Source organism: Cherax quadricarinatus, chromosome 18, assembly GCF_038502225.1.
Source record: "Cherax quadricarinatus isolate ZL_2023a chromosome 18, ASM3850222v1, whole genome shotgun sequence".
NCBI classification, from domain to species: domain Eukaryota; kingdom Metazoa; phylum Arthropoda; class Malacostraca; order Decapoda; family Parastacidae; genus Cherax; species Cherax quadricarinatus.
In genome coordinates this window covers 41,788,207-41,807,985 of record NC_091309.1, presented here as the reverse complement: position 1 = coordinate 41,807,985, position 19,779 = coordinate 41,788,207, and the positions used below count along the sequence as shown (strand labels likewise).

The following is a 19,779-nucleotide window of genomic DNA, read 5'->3' as shown; positions in this document are numbered from 1 at the left end:
GATCCATGTTCAACAGGCCTACTGACCCATGCCCTACAGTCCTACTGACCCATGCTCAACAGGCCTTCTGATCCATGCTCAACAGGCCTACTGACCCATGCTCAACAGGCCTACTGACCCATGCTCAACAGGCCTACTGATCCATGCTCAACAGGCCTACTGACCCATGCTCAACAGGCCTACTGACCCATGCTCAACAGGCCTACTGATCCATGCTCAACAGGCCTACTGACCCATGCTCAACAGGTCTACTGACCCATGCTCAACAGGCCTACTGACCCATGCTCAACAGGCCTACTGACCCATGCTCAACATTCCTACTGACCCATGCTCAACAGGCCTACTAACCCATGCTCAACAGGCCTACTGACCCATGCCCTACAGTCCTACTGACTCATGCTCAACAGGGCTACTGTCCCATGCTCAACAGGCCTACTGACCCATGCTCAACAGGCCTACTGACCCATGCTCAACAGGCCTACTGACCCATGCTCAACAGGCCTACTGACCCATGCCCTACAGTCCTACTGACCCATGCTCAACAGGCCTACTGGCCCATGCCCTACAGTCCTGCTGACCCATGCTCAACAGGCCTACTGATCCATGCTCAACAGGCCTTTTGACCCATGCCCTACAGTCCTACTGACCCATGCTCAACAGGCCTACTGACCCATGCTCAACAGGCCTACTGACCCATGCTCAACAGGCCTACTGATCCATGCTCAACAGGCCTACTGACCCATGCCTTACAGTCCTACTGACCCATGCTCAACAGGCCTACTGACCCATGCTCAACAGGCCTACTGATCCATGCTCAACAGGCCTACTGACCCATGCTCAACAGGCCTACTGACCCATGCTCAACAGGCCTACTGACCCATGCTCAACAGGCCTACTGACCCATGCTCAACAGGCCTACTGACCCATGCTCAACAGGACTACTGATCCATGCTCAACAGGCCTACTGACCCATGTCCTACAGTCCTACTGACCCATGCTCAACAGGCCTACTGACCCATGCTCAACAGGCCTACTGACCCATGCTCAACAGGCCTACTGACCCATGCTCAACAGGCCTACTGACCCATGCTCAACAGGCCTACTGACCCATGCTCAACAGGCCTACTGACCCATGCTCAACAGGCCTACTGACCCATGCTCAACAGGCCTACTGACCCATGCTCAACAGGCCTACTGACCCGTGCTCAACAGGTCCTTCTCATAACCAACCATTCCCACCTTTTTCATTACTTAACCTCTACCCAAAACCATCTCAAAATCCAGCCTTTCCCAGTCAAATAGTTGTCTTCTGTATATATAAAGGTACCCAGGGTACCATCACTCTACCTGAGAGATTGTTCCACTTATTGGCAACTCTCTTTTAAAACCAATGCTCACTTTAACATCCTTTCGAAATCTAAATTTGTCTAATTAAATTATTTCGAGTTCTTGCTCGATTCGATATCCTCAGTACTTTATATATCGAGTTTTTTTTATGTCTGTCTTCCACTTATGAACTTCATTCTACATCTGTCAAGAGATTGAATCTTTATGACTCTCAATCTACGACTTACGAAATCGTAATGACACGATGTGGATTGAATAGTTTACATACACAATAACCTAAACTGGATTCAACAAACTCGCGACAGATATATATCTCCTTGTACAATATGGTAAATAACTGTGATGGGAGAGTTACATATATGTCTTTAGAAAAATTAAAGCAGAAAAATGCTGAACATTTAATTATATATATAGTGGAAGTGTAAAACAACCGCTGTTTACTGCTCTCGCCAGGGCTCGAACCTGGGACCTTCTGCGTGTTAAGCAGACGTGATATCCACTACACTACGAGAGCTGAGTGTAGTAGGGATATACACAGGGTGTAACTGTTCGTTTTGAAGGTAATATAGATTCTATTATATTGATAAATTTAAACACTTAAGAAAGCCAAGGGATCGAACTAATTTCTGTCCCAGTGTCATAATTAAAAAAAAGGTAATGAATTATTATTTGAATATGTGTCCGTGGTATAAAGTATGAGAGCGAGGTTTACCTCCTTAATATTCTCCGAATAAACTTGACACAAGAAAGTCAACAAAATTATTGAAAACAATAACAAGGTACGGACGGCAGACATACTCGCTACAACAAGGTACGGACGGCAGACATACTCTCTACCTACACTTCCCCCACCCCCACAACCTACACTTCCCCCACCCCTCAAACTTAAACAACCCCCCACCCCCACAACCTACACTTCCCCCACCCCTCAAACTTAAACAACCCCCCACCCCCACAACCTACACTTCCCCCACCCCTCAAACTTAAACAACCCCCCACCCCCACAACCTACACTTCCCCCACCCCTCAAACTTAAACAACCCCCCACCCCCACAACCTACACTTCCTCCACCCCTCAAACTTAAACAACCCCCCTCCCCCACAACCTACACTTCCCCCACCCCTCAAACTTAAACAACCCCCCACCCCCACAACCTACACTTCCCCCACCCCTCAAACTTAAACAACCCCCCACCCCCACAACCTACACTTCCCCCACCCCTCAAACTTAAACAACCCCCCACCCCCACAACCTACACTTCCCCCACCCCTCAAACTTAAACAACCCCCCACCCCCACAACCTACACTTCCCCCACCCCTCAAACTTAAACAACCCCCCACCCCCACAACCTACACTTTCCCCACCCCTCAAACTTAAACAACCCCCCACCCCCACAACCTACATTTCCCCCACCCCTCAAACTTAAACAACCCCCCACCCCCACAACCAACAAAACACCCACACCACAAACTTACTCTACCGCCCCACCACCACAACCAACACTTACTCCACCCCACATACTTACACTACCCCCCACCCCCACAATCTACACATCTCCTACCCCACAAACTTACACTACCCCCACACCCACAACCTACATTTCCCCCCCCCCCAAAAAAAAAAATTACACTACCCACCAACCCCAAAACCTACACTTCTCCCATCCCACAAACTTAACACTACGCCCCACCCCCACAACCTACACTTCCCACACTCATACACTACCCCCACCCCCACATTCTACACTTCCCCCACCCCACAAACTTAACACTACCCAACCACCCCCACAACCTACACTTCCCCCACCCCACAAACTTAACACTACCCCCCACCCCCACAACCTATACTTCCCCCATCCCACAAACTTAATACCCCCACACACACATCCTACACTTCCCCCATCACACAAACTTAAAACTACGCCCCACAACCACTACCTGCACTTCCCCCACCCCACAAACTTAACACTACCCCTCACCCTCAAAACCTACACTTCCCCCATCCCACAAACTTAACAATACCCCCCACTCCCACAACCAACACTTCCCCCACCCTACACATTTAACATTCCCCCTCCAAAACAACCTACACTTCCCCCACCCCACAAACTTAACACTATGCCCCACCCCCACTACCTACACTTCCCCCACCCCCACAACCTACACTTCCCCCACCCCACAACCTACACTTCCCCAACCCACAAACTTGCACAACCCCAAACCCCCACAATCTACACTTCCCCCACCCCTCAAATTTACACAGCCCCCCACCTCCACAATCCACACTTCAACCACCTCACACACACAACCCCCTACCCCAAAAACATACACTTCCCCACTTCACAAAGTTACACTAACCCCCAACCCTACAACCTACACTTCCCCCACCCCACAAACTTACACTACCCCCCACCCCAACAATCTACACTTCTCCCACCCCACAAACTTACACTACCCCCACCCCCACAATCTACACTTCGCCTACTTCACAAACTTACACTACATCCCAGCCCCACAACCTACACTTCTCCCTCACCCCCAAATTTACACTACCAACACCCCCACAATCTACACTTCCCTCACCCCACAAACTTACACTACCCTCACCCCCAAAATCTAAACTTCTCCCACCCCACAAACTTAAATCACTCCCACTCCGCAACCAACACTTCCCCACCCCACAAACTTTACCCCCCCACCCCCACAATCTAAACTTTCACCACCCCACAAACTTAAACTATCCCCCACCCCACAATCTACACTTACCTCCCACCCGAAAACTTACAACCCCCCACCCTCACAATCTACACTTCCGCCAACCCACAAACTTACACTACCCCTCACCCCCCCCAACCTACACTTCCCCCGCCCCACAAACTTGCACTACCCCTCACCCCCACAACTTATAATTCCCCCACCCCATAAAATTACACTTCCCCCCTCCCTCACAACCTACACTTCCTCCCATCCCCACAACCTGCACTTCCACCCCACCCCACAAACTTACACTACCCCCCACCCCCACAACCTACACTCCCCCTACCCCACAAACGTACACTACTCTTCACTCCCACAATCTACACTTCCCCCGCCCCACAAACTTGCATTACCCCTCACCCCCACAACTTATAATTCCCCCACCCCATAAACTTACACTTCCCCCCTCCCTCACAACCTACACTTCCCCCCATCCCCACAACCTGCACTTCCACCCCACCCCACAAACTTACACTACCGCCCACCCCCACAACCTACACTTCCTCCACCCCACAAACTTACCACTACCCCCATCCCCACAACTTACACTTCCTCCACCCCACAAACTTATGCTCCCCATCCCCACACCCTACACTTCCCCCACCCCTCAAACTTAGCACTACCCCCTCTCTCTCACAACCTACACTTCCCCACCCCACAAGCTCACACAACCCTCCAGCCCCACAATCACACTTCCCCAACCCCTCAAGCTTACACTACTCCCCACCCCCAGAACCTACACTTCCCCACCCCACAAACTTACACTACCCCTCCACCCCCACAACCTACACTTCCCCACCATACAAACTTACACTACCGCCCGCCCCCACAACCTACAATTCCCCCACCCCACAAGCTTACACTACCCCCCCTCCCACAACCTACACTTCCCCCGCCCCACAAATTTAACACTACGCCCCACCCCCACTGCCTAAACTTCCCCCACCCCCACAACCTACACTTCCCCAACCCACAAACTTACACAACCCCAAACCCCCACAATCTACACTTCCCCCACCCCACAAATTTACACTGCCCCCGACCTCCACAATTCACACTCTTCCCCCACCCCACACACTTGCATAACCCCCTACCCCAAAAACATACACTTCCCCACTCCACAAAGTTACACTAACCCCCAACCCTACAACCTACACTTCCCCCACCCCACAAACTTAAATTACGCCCACCCCAACAATCTACACTTCTCCCACCCCACGAACTTACACTACCTCCACCCCCACAACCTACGCTTTCCCCACCCTACAAATTTACACTACCCCCCACCCCCACAACCTACACTTTCACCCCCCCACAAGCTTACACTACCCCCACCCCCACAATCTACATTTCCCCCACCCCACAAACTTAACACTACCCCCCACCCCCACAACCTACACTTCCCCCACCCTACAAACTAACACTTCCCCCACCACCACAATCTACACTTCCCCCACCCCACAAACTTACACTACTCCCCTCCCCCACAACCTACACTTCACCCACCCCACAAACTTACACTACCCCCACCCCAGCAACCTACTCTTTCCCCCACCCCACAAACTTACACTTCCCCCACCCCCACAATCTACACTTCCTCAACTCACAAACGTACACAACCCCAAACCCCCACAATCTACACTTCCCCACCCCACAAATTTACACTGCCCCCCACCTTCCCAATCCACACTTCCCCCTCCCCACACACACAACCCCCTACCCAAAAACATACACTTCCCCACTCCACAAAGTTACACTAACCCCCAACCCTACAACCTACACTTCCCCCACCCCACAAACTTTCACTGCCCCACCCCCACAATCTACACTTCGCCTACTTCACAAACTTACACTACACCCCACCCCGACAACCTACACTTCCCCCCACCCCATAAACTTACACTACCCCCCACCCCCACAATCAACACTTCCCCCCACCCCACAAACTTACACTACCCTCATCCCCACAACCTACACTTTCTCCACCCTACAAATTTAGACCACCCCCACCCCCACAACCTACACTTTCACCACCCCACAAACTTACACTACCCCCACCCCCACAACCTACACTTTCCCCACCGTACAAATTTACACTACCCCTCGCCCCAACAACCTACACTTTCACCACCCCACAAGCTTACACTACCACCACCCCCACAATCTACATTTCTCCCACCCCACAAACTTACACTACCCACCTACCCCCACAATCCCCACCACAAATTTACACTATCCCTCACCCCCACAAGCTACACTTCCCCATCCCACAAACTTACACTACCCCACACCCCCGCATCCAACACTTCCCCCACATCACAAACTTACATTACCCCCACCCCCACAACCTACACTACCCCCAGCCCACAAACTGACACTACCCCCACCCCCAAAACCTACACTTCGCAAACCACACAAACTTACACTTCCCCCACCCCCCACAATTTACACTTCCTCCACTCCACAAAATTACACTACCCCCCACCCCCACAACGAACACTTCCCCCACCCCACAAAATTACGCTACACCATCCCCCACAATCTACACTTCTCCCACCCCACAAACTTACACTACCCCCCTCCCCCACAACCTAAACTTCCAATCCCACAATCTTACACTACCCCACAAATCTACAACCTACACTTCCCCTACCCCCACCCTCACAACCTACACTTCCCCTACCCCACAAACTTACACTACTCCCACCCTCACAACCTACACTTCCCCTACCCCACAAACTTACACTATCCGCTCACCCCCACAACCTACACATCCCCCACCCCACAAAATTACAATACTCCCCACCCACACAACCTTCACTTCCCCTACCCCACAAACTTACACTACCCTCACACCCACAATCTACACTTCCCCCACCCCACAAACTTACACAAACCCCCCACAACCTACACATCCTCCCACCCCACAAACTTATGCTACCCCCCACCCCCACAACCTACACTTTCCCAACCCTGCAAGCTTAACATTACCCCCACCCCCACAACCTACACTTCCCCCACCCCACGAACTTAACACTACGTCCCACCCCCACAACCTACACTTCCTCCACCCCACAAACTTACACAAACCCCCCACAACCTACACATCCTCCCACCCCACAAACGTATGCTACCCCCCCCACAACCTACACTTTCCCAACCCTGCAAGCTTAACATTACCCCCACCCCTACAACCTACACATCCCCCACCCCCACAACCTACACTTCCCCCACCCTACAAACTAACACTACCCCCACCCCCTCAACCTACACTTCCCCCACCCCACAAACTTACACTAACCCCTTCCCGTACAACCTACACTTCCCCCACCCCACAAACTTACACTACCCCCACCCCCACAACCTACACTTCTCCCCACCCCCAAATTTACACTACCCGCCACCCCCACAACCTACACTTCCCCCACCCGACAAACTTACACTACCCCCACAGCCGAAACTTACACTTCCCCCTCCCCACAAACTTACATTACCCCTCACCCCCACAACCTACACTTCCCCCTCCCCACAAACTTACAATACCCCCCTACCCTACAAACTTACAGTACCCCCACACCCACAATCTACACTTCCCCCACCACACAAACTTACACTACCCTCCCATAACCTACAAATCCCCCCACCCCCACAATCTACAATTTCCTCACCCCTCAAGCTTACGCTACCCCCCACCCCCAAAACCTACACTTCCCCCACCCCACAAACTTACACTACCCCCACCCCCACATTCTACACTTCCTCCTTCCCACAACCTTACACTACCCCTAACCCCCACCACATACACTTCCCCCTCCCCACAAACTTACACTACCCCCACCCCACAATCTACACTTCCTCCATCCCACAAACTTACACTACCCCCTATCCCCACAACGTACCCTTTCCAAACCCCACAAACTTACACTACCCCTCCACCCCCACAACCTACACTTCACCCACCCCACAAACTTACGAAACCCCTCCACTCCCACAACCTACACTTTCCCCCACCCCACAAACTTACACTACCCCTCCACTCCCACAACCTACACTTTCCCCCACCCCACAAACTTACTCTACCCCTCCACTACCGCAACCTACACTTTCCCCCACCCCACAAACTTACACTACCCCCACCCCCACATTCTACACTTCCTCCTTCCCACAACCTTACACTACCCCTAACCCCCACCACATACACTTCCCCCTCCCCACAAACTTACACTACCCCCACCCCACAATATACACTTCCCCCATCCCACAAACTTACACTACCCCCTATCCCCACAACGTACACTTTCCAAACCCCACAAACTTACACTACCCCTCCACCCCCACAACCTACACTTCCCCCACCCCACAAACTTACGCAACCCCTCCACTCCCACAACCTACACTTTCCCCCACCCCACAAACTTACACTACCCCTCCACTCCCACAACCTACACTTCCCCCACCCCACAAACTTACGCTACCCCTCCACTCTCGCAACCTACACTTTCCCCCACCCCACAAACTTACACTACCCCTCCACTCCCACAACCTACACTTTCCCCCACCCTACAAACTTACACTACCTCTCCATCCCCACAACCTACACTTCCCCCACACCACAAAGTTACACTACCCCTCCACTCCCACAACCTACACTTTCCCCCACCCCACAAACTTACTCTACCCCTCCACTCTCGCAACCTACACTTTCCCCCACCCCACAAACTTACACTACCCCTCCACTCCCACAACCTACACTTTCCCCCACCCCACAAACTTACACTACCCCTCCACTCCCACAACCTACACTTCCCCCACCCCACAAACTTACTCTACCCCTCCACTCTCGCAACCTACACTTTCCCCCACCCCACAAACTTACACTACCCCTCCACTCCCACAACCTACACTTTCCCCCACCCCACAAACTTACACTACCCCTCCACTCCCACAACCTACACTTCCCCCACCCCACAAACTTACTCTACCCCCCCACTCTCGCAACCTACACTTTCCCCCACCCCACAAACTTACTCTACCCCCCCACTCTCGCAACCTACACTTTCCCCACCTCTCAATACAACCTCTCAATACAACCTCTCAATACAACCTCTCAATACAACCTCTCAATACAACCTCTCAATACAACCTCTCAATACAACCTCTCAATACAACCTCTCAATACAACCTCTCAATACAACCTCTCAATACAACCTCTCAATACAACCTCTCAATACAACCTCTCAATACAACCTCTCAATACAACCTCTCAATACAACCTCTCAATACAACCTCTCAATACAACCTCTCAATACAACCTCTCAATACAACCTCTCAATACAACCTCTCAATACAATCGACCTGACAATCCTTCTAAACAGCTGAGACAGATACAGTTTTCCTCAACAGATAACACACTGCTGAATTAAGATTTAAAAAACACAATGCTTAATTATCACAATTGTTAGAATGAAATAAATAAAGCAATAGTAGACTAGCAACTCCTTTGGTGAGGTGATCAGTATAGTGTGTATACCTGGAGTATACCTGGAGTATACTTGGAGAGGGTTTCGAGAGTCAACGACCCCACAGCCAGGTCTGTGATCAGGCCTCGAGGTCGTACTTTTGGAAACTCAACCAACAAAGTTCTCTATCAAGTAACTCTACCAGCAGATGACTGAGAAAAAGCGGAGAGGATTCATAGTAATCTTTCTGGTACGACTCTTCAACAAAGGAAGCTGAACAGTGTCTCGGCAGAAAAGTACAAAGCTGATCAGTAGCACACTCAGCTACTCGCGGTTCGAATCTCCTCCGGTACGGCTGGAAAACATTAGGGACGTGTGTTCACCCATCAGTTCTATTTAAAATAAGTACCTGGGTGTTAGTCGACTGGTGTGGGTCGCATCCTGGGGTGAAACTGACCTAATTTACGGGAAATGCTCAGTATAACAAGCAGCTTTCTATATAATAGTATGTCATTGATGTCAGCTAGGACTTTATACCTTGTATATGCACTTGTAGTAAATAAAGATATAAGGATGTAGTTAGAAACAATGAAGATTCAGGGGACTGCTGTGGATACCTGCAACTCGGTCTCTGTGCTGAATGATGAATGTGAGTTGACTACAGTGAAGGGCGCGACAGTAAAATTAGATCCACAGAAAAATCTTTTTGCTAGAAATGCAGAAGCAGAAGATAGTGTGTGCTTTCCTGGGGCTGCAGCAGAGGATATTATTAATCGTCTTGCTGCATTTTGAATGGTAATGGGATCAGTCCCATTATCTGCCTCAGTGGAAATATAAACACATATGCAGTATAATGTGATCCTTTATTGGCAACGTTTCACCCACACAGTGGGCTTTTTCAAGTCACACACGGATCTACCTGGGGTGGAAGGTACGGGAGTATTTATAGTCATGTTCAGAATGTTGAGGTCAGGTGGAGAATGCTGCATCTGATGATCTACCGGGTGGAGTTATAGAGTCTTGGGTAGCTTGGCAGGGGTATTGGACAAGTTGTGAGTAGACCTTCTGCAGTGTTCTATGTTCTTATGTGGGATAGCGATGAAGAAGTTTCTTGGCGAGTGGTTCAGCTATGTTATAGAAGCCGTTGTTCTGGTTGAAATTGTTGGTTATTGAGATAAGCGATGATTCCAGGATTCTTCGGTATTGAGTGTTGTCTTCTGTGGCGATAAGTCTTGAGTTTCTGTAGTTAATTAAATGGTTGTGTGAATTGCGATGTTGTACACAGGCATTCCTTGTATCGTCAGTCCTGCTTGCATATTGGTGTTCTGAAATACGTGTTTGGAGGTCTCTTGATGTTTCGCCCACACATAATTTGTTGCAGTCATTACAAGGGATTATGTATACCCCTGCAGAGGATGGAGGCTTGTCCTGTCTACTACTGGTGATGTCCTTGATGGTCGTGGTTGTGGAGGTAGATACTTGGAATGATGTATTGGAAAAGATGTTGGAAACATGTTTGGCAATGGAGTTGGTGGGGAGGACTATGTATCTCTTCCCGGCAGTGTCTTCTCTGGGTGTGTTGAAGATGTTTAATGCCCGCCGTCTGCAGTCTCTGATGAAGTGACGAGGATAGTGGAGTTTAGAAAATACTTGTTCAATTATAGTGCATTCTTCCTCAAGGAACTCATTGCTGCAGATTCTGAGTGCACGCAGGAAGAAGCCTATAATTACACCACGTTTGGTTTTGGTGTCGTGGTGAGAGTAGAAGTGGAGAAGATCGTTTTGGTTGGTGGGTTTTCAATAGACTTTAAAACGAAGTTCATGGTCAGCTTTGCAAAGCAGAACATCAAGGAAAGGAAGAGTGTTGTCGACTTCTTCTTCAAGTGTGAACTGGAATGAAGGCTCGACCTGGTTGAGCTTGAACGTTGAAGCGTTTAGGAGTTATGAGGAGAATGTCGTCAACATAACGGAGCCAGGTGACAGACGAAGGAATAATGGTGGAGAAACGTTCGGCTTCTAGATGTTCCATGTATAGGTTCGCCAGGACCGCACTGAGTGGCGAACCCATGGGTAGTCCAAAAGTCTGCTGAAAGAGGTGATTTTCGAAAGAGAAACACGTAAAGCCAACACATAGTTCAACAAGGTCGATGAAATCGCTGGCTGGAATGGGAAGATCAAGTGAATCGTCAATTTTCCTGCGCAAGAGATCGATGGCTTGTGTAGTAGGTACTTTGGTGAATAGGGAAGTCACGTCAAGGCTGGAAAGTTTTCCTGATGTGTAAAGTAAAAGGACACAAGTGCAACTAATGTGACACTTTATTGTGGCAACGTTTCGCTCTCCAGGAGCTTTATCAAGCCATTAAAAACAATACATGGACACAGAGGGTATATAAAGGCTCAGAGTGAGGTGCAGTACTAGTGAGGTACCATTTAGACGTTCACTAGTGGTAGTAGTAGTAGTAGTAGTAGCGACAAAAGTAGTAGTAGCAATACAATATGGTAGAGCAATTAATTCGTACACTGATCCCATTACCATTCAAAATGCAGCAAGACGATTAATAATATCCTCTGCTGCAGCCCCAGGAAAGCACACACTCTATCTTCTGCTTCTGCATTTCTAGCAAAAAGATTTTTCTGTGGATCTAATTTTACTGTCGCGCCCTTCACTGTAGTCAACTCACATTCATCATTCAGCACAGAGACCGAGTTGCAGGTATCCACAACAGTCCCCTGAATCTTCATTGTTTCTAACTACATCCTTATATCTATATTTACTACAAGTGCATATACAAGGTATAAAGTCCTAGCTGACATCAATGACATACTATTATATAGAAAGCTGCTTGTTATACTGAGCATTTCCCGTAAATTAGGTCAGTTTCACCCCAGGATGCGACCCATACCAGTCGACTAACACCCAGGTACTTATTTTAAATAGAACTGATGGGTGAACACACGTCCCTAATGTTTTCCAGCCGTACCGGAGGAGATTCGAACCGCGAGTAGCTGAGTGCGCTACTGATCAGCTTTGTACTTTTCTGCCGAGACACTGTTCAGCTTCCTTTGTTGAAGAGTCGTACCAGAAAGATTACTATGAATCCTCTCCGCTTTTTCTCAGTCATCTGCTGGTAGAGTTACTTGATAGAGAACTTTGTTGGTTGAGTTTCCAAAAGTACGACCTCGAGGCCTGATCACAGACCTGGCTGTGGGGTCGTTGACTCTCGAAACCCTCTCCAATCATACTCCAGGTATACTCCAGGTATACACACTATACTGATCACCTCACCAAGGGAGTTGCTAATCTTCTATTGCTTTATTTATTTCATTCTAACAATTGTGATAATTAAGCATTGTGTTTTTTAAATCTTAATTCAGCAGTGTGTTATCTGTTGAGGAAAACTGTATCTGTCTCAGCTGTTTAGAAGGATTGTCAGGTCGATTGTATTGAGAGGTTGTATTGAGAGGTTGTATTGAGAGGTTGTATTGAGAGGTTGTATTGAGAGGTTGTATTGAGAGGTTGTATTGAGAGGTGGGGAAAGTGTAGGTTGTGGGAGTGGGGGGGTAGAGTAAGTTTGTGGGGTGGGGGAAAGTGTAGGTTGCGAGAGTGGAGGGGTAGAGTAAGTTTGTGGGGTGGGGGAAGTGTAGGTTGTGGGGATGGAGAGGTAGTGTAAGTTTGTAGGGTGGGGGAAGTGTAGGTTGTGGAGGTGGAGGGGTAGTGTAAGTTTGTGGGGTGGGGGAAGTGTAGGATGTGGGGGTGGAGGGGTAGTGTAACTTTGTGGGGTGGGGGAAGTGTAGGTTGTGGGGATGGAAGGGTAGTGTAAGTTTGTAGGGTGGGGGAAGTGTAGGTTGTGGAGGTGGAGGGGTAGTGTAAGTTTGTGGGGTGGGGGAAGTGTAGGTTGTGGGGATGGAGAGGTAGTGTAAGTTTGTAGGGTGGGGGAAGTGTAGGTTGTGGGGGTGGAGGGGTAGTGTAAGTTTGTGGGGTGGGGGAAGTGTTGGATGCGGGGGTGTGGGGTAGTGTAAGTGTGGGGTGGAGGAAATGTAGATTGTGGGGGTGAGGGGTAGTGCAAGTTTGTCTGGTGGGGATTGTGGGGGTAGGTGGGGAAAGTGTAGGTTGTGGGGGTGGGGGAAAGTGGAAGTTTGTGGGGTGGAGGAAGTGTAGATTGTGGGGGTGGTGGTAGTGTAAGCTTGTGGTGGTGAAAGTGTAGGTTGTGGGGGTGGGGGTAGTGTAAATTTGTAGGGTGGAGAAAGTGTAGGTTGTGGGCGTGGGGGTAGTGTAAGTTTGTGGGGTGGGGGGAAGTGTTGATTGTGGGGGTGGGGGTAGTGTAAGTTTGTGGGGTGGGGGAAGTGTTGATTGCGGAGTGGGGGTGATTTAAGTTTGTGGGGTGGGAGAAGTGTAGATTTTGGGGGTGGGGGTAGTGTAAATTTGGGGGTGGGGGAGAAGTGTAGGTTGTGGGGCTGGGGTGTAGTGTAAGTTTGTGAAGTGGGCGAAGTGTAGATTGTGGGGGTGGGGGTAGTGTAAGTTTGTGGGGTGGGAGAAGTGTTGATTGTTCGCGAGGGGGTAGTGTAAGTTTGTGGGGTGGGGGAAGTGTAGGTTGTAGGGTTGGGGGTTAGTGTAACTTTGTGAAGTGGGGAAGTGTATGTTTTTGGGGTAGGGGGTTGTGTAACTGTGTAGGGTGAGGGAAGTGTGGATTGTGGAGGTGGGGGGCTGTGTAAATTTGAGGAGTGGGGGAAGTGTAGATTGTGGGGGTGGGGCATAGTGTTAAGTTTGTTGGGTGAGGGAAGTGTAGGTTGTTTTGGTGGGGGAATGTTAAGTTTGTAGGGTGGGGGAAGTGTTGGTTTTGGGAGTGGGGGGTATTGTTAAGTTTGTGGGATGGGGGAAGTGTAGGTTGTGGGGGTGGGGGGTAGTGTTAAGTTTGTGGGGTGGGGGAAGTGTAGGTTGGGGTGGGGGGTAGTGTTAAGTTTGTGGGGTGGGGAAGTGTCGGTTGTGGAGGTGGAGTTTAGTGTTAAGTTTGTGGGGTGGGGGAAGTGTAGAATGTGGGGGTGGGGGTAGTGTATGGGTGTGGGGTGGTGGAAGTGTGGGTTGTGGGGGAGGGGCGTAGTGTTAAGTTTGTGGGGTGGGGGAAGTGTAGATTGTGGGGGTGGGGGTACTGTGAAGTTTGTGGGGTGGGGTAAGTGTAGGTTGTTGGGGTGGGGGGTAGTGTTTAGTTTGTGGGATGGGAGAAGTGTAGGTTTTGGGGGGGGGGGGTAGTGTAAGTTTGTGGGGGGGCGAAATGTAGGTTGTGGGTGTGGGGGTAGTGTAAGTTTGTGGGGTGGGAGATGTGTAGATTGTGGGGGTGAGGGTTAGTGTAAGTTTGTGGGGTGGGGTAAGTGTTGGTTGTGGTGGTGGGGCGGTAGAGTAAGTTTGTGGTGTGGGTGTATTGTAGGTTGTGGGGGTGGGGGGTTGTTTGAGGGGTGGGGGAAGTGTAGGTTGTGGGGGTGGGGGGTTGTTTAAGTTTGAGGGGTGGGGGAAGTGTAGGTTGTGGGGGTGGGGGGTTGTTTAAGTTTGAGGGGTGGGGGAAGTGTAGGTTGTGGGGGTGGGGGGTTGTTTAAGTTTGAGGGGTGGGGGAAGTGTAGGTTGTGGGGGTGGGGGGTTGTTTAAGTTTGAGGGGTGGGGGAAGTGTAGGTTGTGGGGGTGGGGGGTTGTTTAAGTTTGAGGGGTGGGGGAAGTGTAGGTTGTGGGGGTGGGGGGTTGTTTAAGTTTGAGGGGTGGGGGAAGTGTAGGTTGTGGGGGTGGGGGAAGTGTAGGTAGCGAGTATGTCTGCCGTCCGTACCTTGTTGTAGCGAGTATGTCTGCCGTCCGTACCTTGTTATTGTTTTCAATAATTTTGTTGACTTTCTTGTGTCAAGTTTATTCGGAGAATATTAAGGAGGTAAACCTCGCTCTCATACTTTATACCACGGACACATATTCAAATAATAATTCATTACCTTTTTTTTAATTATGACACTGGGACAGAAATTAGTGATCCCTTGGCTTTCTTAAGTGTTTAAATTTATCAATATAATAGAATCTATATTACCTTCAAAACGAAGAGTTACACCCTGTGTATATCCCTACTACACTCAGCTCTCGTAGTGTAGTGGATATCACGTCTGCTTAACACGCAGAAGGTCCCAGGTTCGAGCCCTGGCGAGAGCAGTAACCAGCAGCTGTTTTACACTTCCACTATATATATAATTAAATGTTCAGCATTTTTCTGCTTTAATTTTTCTAAAGACATATATGTAACTCTCCCATCACAGTTACTTACCATATTGTACAAGGAGATATATATCTGTCGCGAGTTTGTTGAATCCAGTTTAGGTAATTGTGTATGTAAACTATTCAATCCACATCGTGTCATTACGATTTCGTAAGTCGTAGATTGAGAGTCAGAAAGATTCAATCTCTTGACAGATGTAGAATGAAGTTCATAAGTGGAACACAGACATAAAAAAAACTCGATATATAAAGTACTGAGGATATCGAATCGAGCAAGAACTCGAAATAATTTAATTAGACAAATTTAGATTTCGAAAGGATGTTAAAGTGAGCATTGGTTTTAAAAGAGAGTTGCCAATAAGTGGAACAATCTCTCAGGTAGAGTGATGGTACCCTGGGTACCTTTATATATACAGAAGACAACTATTTGACTGGGAAAGCTGGATTTTGAGATGGTTTTGGGTAGAGGTTAAGTAATGAAAAAGGTGGGAATGGTTGGTTATGAGAAGGACCTGTTGAGCATGGATCAGTAGGCCTGTTGAGCATGGATCAGTAGGCCTGTTGAGCATGGATCAGTAGGCCTGTTGAGCATGGATCAGTAGGCCTGTTGAGCATGGGTCAGTAGGACTGCTGAGCATGGGTCAGTAGGTCTGTTTAGCATGGGTCAGTAGGACTGTTGAGCACGGGTCAGTAGGACTGTTGAGCATGGGTCAGTAGGTCTGTTTAGCATGGGTCAGTAGGACTGTTGAGCATGGGTCAGTAGGACTGTTGAGCATGGGTCAATAGGCCTGTAGGGCATGGGTCAGTAGGACTGCTGAGCATGGGTCAGTAGGTCTGTTTAGCATTGGTCAGTAGGACTGTTGAGCATGGGTCAGTAGGACTGTTGAGCATGGGTCAGTAGGTCTGTTTAGCATGGGTCAGTAGGACTGTTGAGCACGGGTCAGTAGGCCTGTTGAGCATGGGTCAGTAGGCCTGTTGAGCATGGGTCAGAAGGCCTGTTGAGCATGGATCAGTAGGCCTGTTGAGCATGGGTCAGTAGGCCTGTTGAGCATGGGTCAGTAGGTCTGTTGAGCATGGGTCAGTAAATCACACCCAAAATTAGTTTTTCTCGGCCCTCGAGAAGCTGTAACCAAACAGATTCAGTGGCTGACGCTTCTAATTTTATGTCTTGTCTAACACAACAATTTAAATTGTCTCTGACATACATCGCTACTCCACCACCTTTCCTGTTGACCCTGTCAGTGTGGAATAATTTATAGCCTTGTATGTGACATTCAGAGGGCATCTCTCTATCTTTCAGATTGAGCCAGGTCTCTGTTATAGCAATAATATCTATGTTTCCTGCACTTGCAATTAATCTTAGCTCATCTATCTTATTTCTTACACTCCTGCTATTAGTATAGTAAACCTTAAGGGAGCTAGTCCCTTGCTGCCCTCTGTTGTCCCCCTTTGTTTGCTGACCTGATCTATTGTCTTTATTTATAACTTCATGCTGAATGCCTTTTATACATTTACTGTTTCCAACCCTAGTGTTGCAACCTGCTTGTTTCCCACACACACCCATACCTCTATCTTCCATCAGTTTAAAATCATAGGCATTTCACCAATGGCCTTCTCAATCGAGTCTGCAAGTGCTACCACCCCAGCCCCAGAGAGATGTACCCCATCCCTTGCATACATATCATGTTTGCCATAAAAGTTGTTCCAGTTGTCAATGAATGGGATTACAAGTACCTTGCAGTATCTGTCTAGCCAGCAATTTACACCAATTGCCCTAGACAACCATTCATTTCCTACTCCCCTTCTAGGCAAGATGCTACATACGATTGGGATCCCTCCCTTAGACTTAATGAAATCTATAGCTGACCTGTACTTATCTAGCAGCTCTTCTCTCCTACCCTTCCCAATATCATTTCCACCAGCACTGAGACAGATAATGGGCTTGTTCCCATTACCTGACATGATATTATCCAGCCTGTTGACAATGTCCCCAACACCAGCTCCAGGGAAGCACACTCTATCTCTCATCTTCTTATTCCTATTACAAAAAGCACGGTCAATATATCTTACCTGAGAGTCACCAACCACAAGAATGCGCTTACCTCCATTAGCAGGGGCAGTAGTACCCTTAGCTTCACCGGCCACTGAAGTACATTCATCCTGAAGAACAGAGAAGCGATTTCCTACCTTCAGATCTTCACTCTTAACTTTCCTTACTCTGATGCGCCTCCCATTACTGTGAACCACTCGCCACTTGTAACAGGTGCTGGGCTGCACCTCACTGCTGGTAGCCGTTGCTACCTCCCCAACTACAGCCTCCTCACAGCGAGAGACAGACTGCACCTCACTGCTAGAAGCCTCATTCCCCACAACTCCAGCCACCTCACACTCTCTCCCAGACCCATTGAGGTGGACCTTCAGCCTCCTAATCTCCTCCTGGAGAAGCAAGACCTCCTCCTTCAACTCTCCAACCTCAATTTTTAAAACACTGCAGAAGCAAGCCATGCTTCGTAACCGTCCACGCTAATCCCCAAAGCAGCTCAGGGTCTGTGACCTCACGTGACGACTGACCACTGACCACTCAAACGGGGTATAAGACGGAGGTGTAAGACAGGGGTATAAGACTGGGTATATAACGGGGGTATAAGACGGGGGTATAAGACGGGGGTATAAGACTATAAGACTGGGGTATAAAATGGGGGTATAAGACGGGGGTATAAGACGGCGGGTATAAGACGGGGGTATAAGACGGGGGTATAAGACGGGGGTATAAGACGGGGGTATAAGACTGGGGTATAAGACTGGGGTATAAGACGGTGGTATAAGACGGTGGTATAAGACTGGGGTATAAGACTGGGGTATAAGACTGGGGTATAAGACGGGGTTATAAGACGGGGGGTATAAGACGGGGGTATAAGTCGGCGGGTATAAGACGGCGGGTATAAGACGGCGGGTATAAGACGGGGGTATAAGACGGGGGTATAAGACAGGGGTATAAGACGTGGGTATTAGGCGGTGGTGTAAGACGGTGGTGTAAGACGGTGGTATAAGACGGGGGTATAAGACGGGAGTATAAGACGGGGGTATAAGACGGGGTATAAGACGGGGGTATAGGACGGTGTGATGTAGTTCAGCTGGGCTTGTGAGGTCTCTAGGGAGACCTAATTATATGGTCACACCTTGCCTTGGCAAATGTCTGTCAGCCACCCCTTTTCAGCTTAAGACTGAGGCGTTTTGTTCGTGACGGCGTCAGACCTCGGCGTCAGGTCGTAACACTTGGTGTACGCCTTATGGGGAAGGGGGTGCTTAGAGGAATATAAGCCAGAGAACAGTTTAGCAAGGGGTTGTTGGAGACAGGTCCGGGGAGCGAGAGCTCTAGACAGCCGCGTGTGTAGTGGACCACGCATTGGGAATCTTGGGTCAGCTGGTCAGTGAGAGTGAGTACTAGTCCGTTTTACTGACAACATCTACCCTTCCCCCTGGTAATAAGTCTCATAGGTCAATTGTTATATTATGTCAGTTTCCATCAGGATATGTCGTTTTCTAGCCCTTTTATGTTATTAAGTAAACTATAGCCATAGTTCCCATTTTTATTTGTACCTTCATATACTATTCCCTGTTCTGTTAAGCACAGGAGACGTGCTCACTTGCTGGGATACCTCAGGCAGAGTGGGTAAAGGTCTCACAACGGGGGTACATGATGGAGGTATAAGAAGTGGGTATAAGACTGGGGTAGAAGACGGAGGAATATGACGGGGGTATATGACGGGAGTATATGCTGGGTTTATAAGACGGGGTATAAGACGGGGTATAAGACGGGGGTATAAGACGGGGGTTCACCCTGAAAGATAGAGAAATGCCTTCTGAATGCAACATACAGGGGTTATAAACTATTCCTTACTGATAGCGTCAACAGGGAGGGTGGTGGAGTGGCAATGTATGTCAGAGACAATTTAAATTGTTGTGTTAGACAA

The 19,779-nt window shown here is 49.1% G+C and overlaps 2 non-coding genes across 2 annotated transcripts; one reads left to right on the top strand and one right to left on the bottom strand.

The window, feature by feature from the left end:
- Positions 1 to 1,788: 1,788 nt before the first annotated feature.
- On the bottom strand, positions 1,789 to 1,861 carry TRNAV-AAC (transfer RNA valine (anticodon AAC)). The gene has a single exon. It is a non-coding gene; the product is annotated as a tRNA-Val (tRNA).
- Positions 1,862 to 15,669: 13,808 nt separating this feature from the next.
- Positions 15,670 to 15,742, top strand: TRNAV-AAC (transfer RNA valine (anticodon AAC)). Its single transcript has one exon. It is a non-coding gene; the product is annotated as a tRNA-Val (tRNA).
- Positions 15,743 to 19,779: the final 4,037 nt, after the last annotated feature.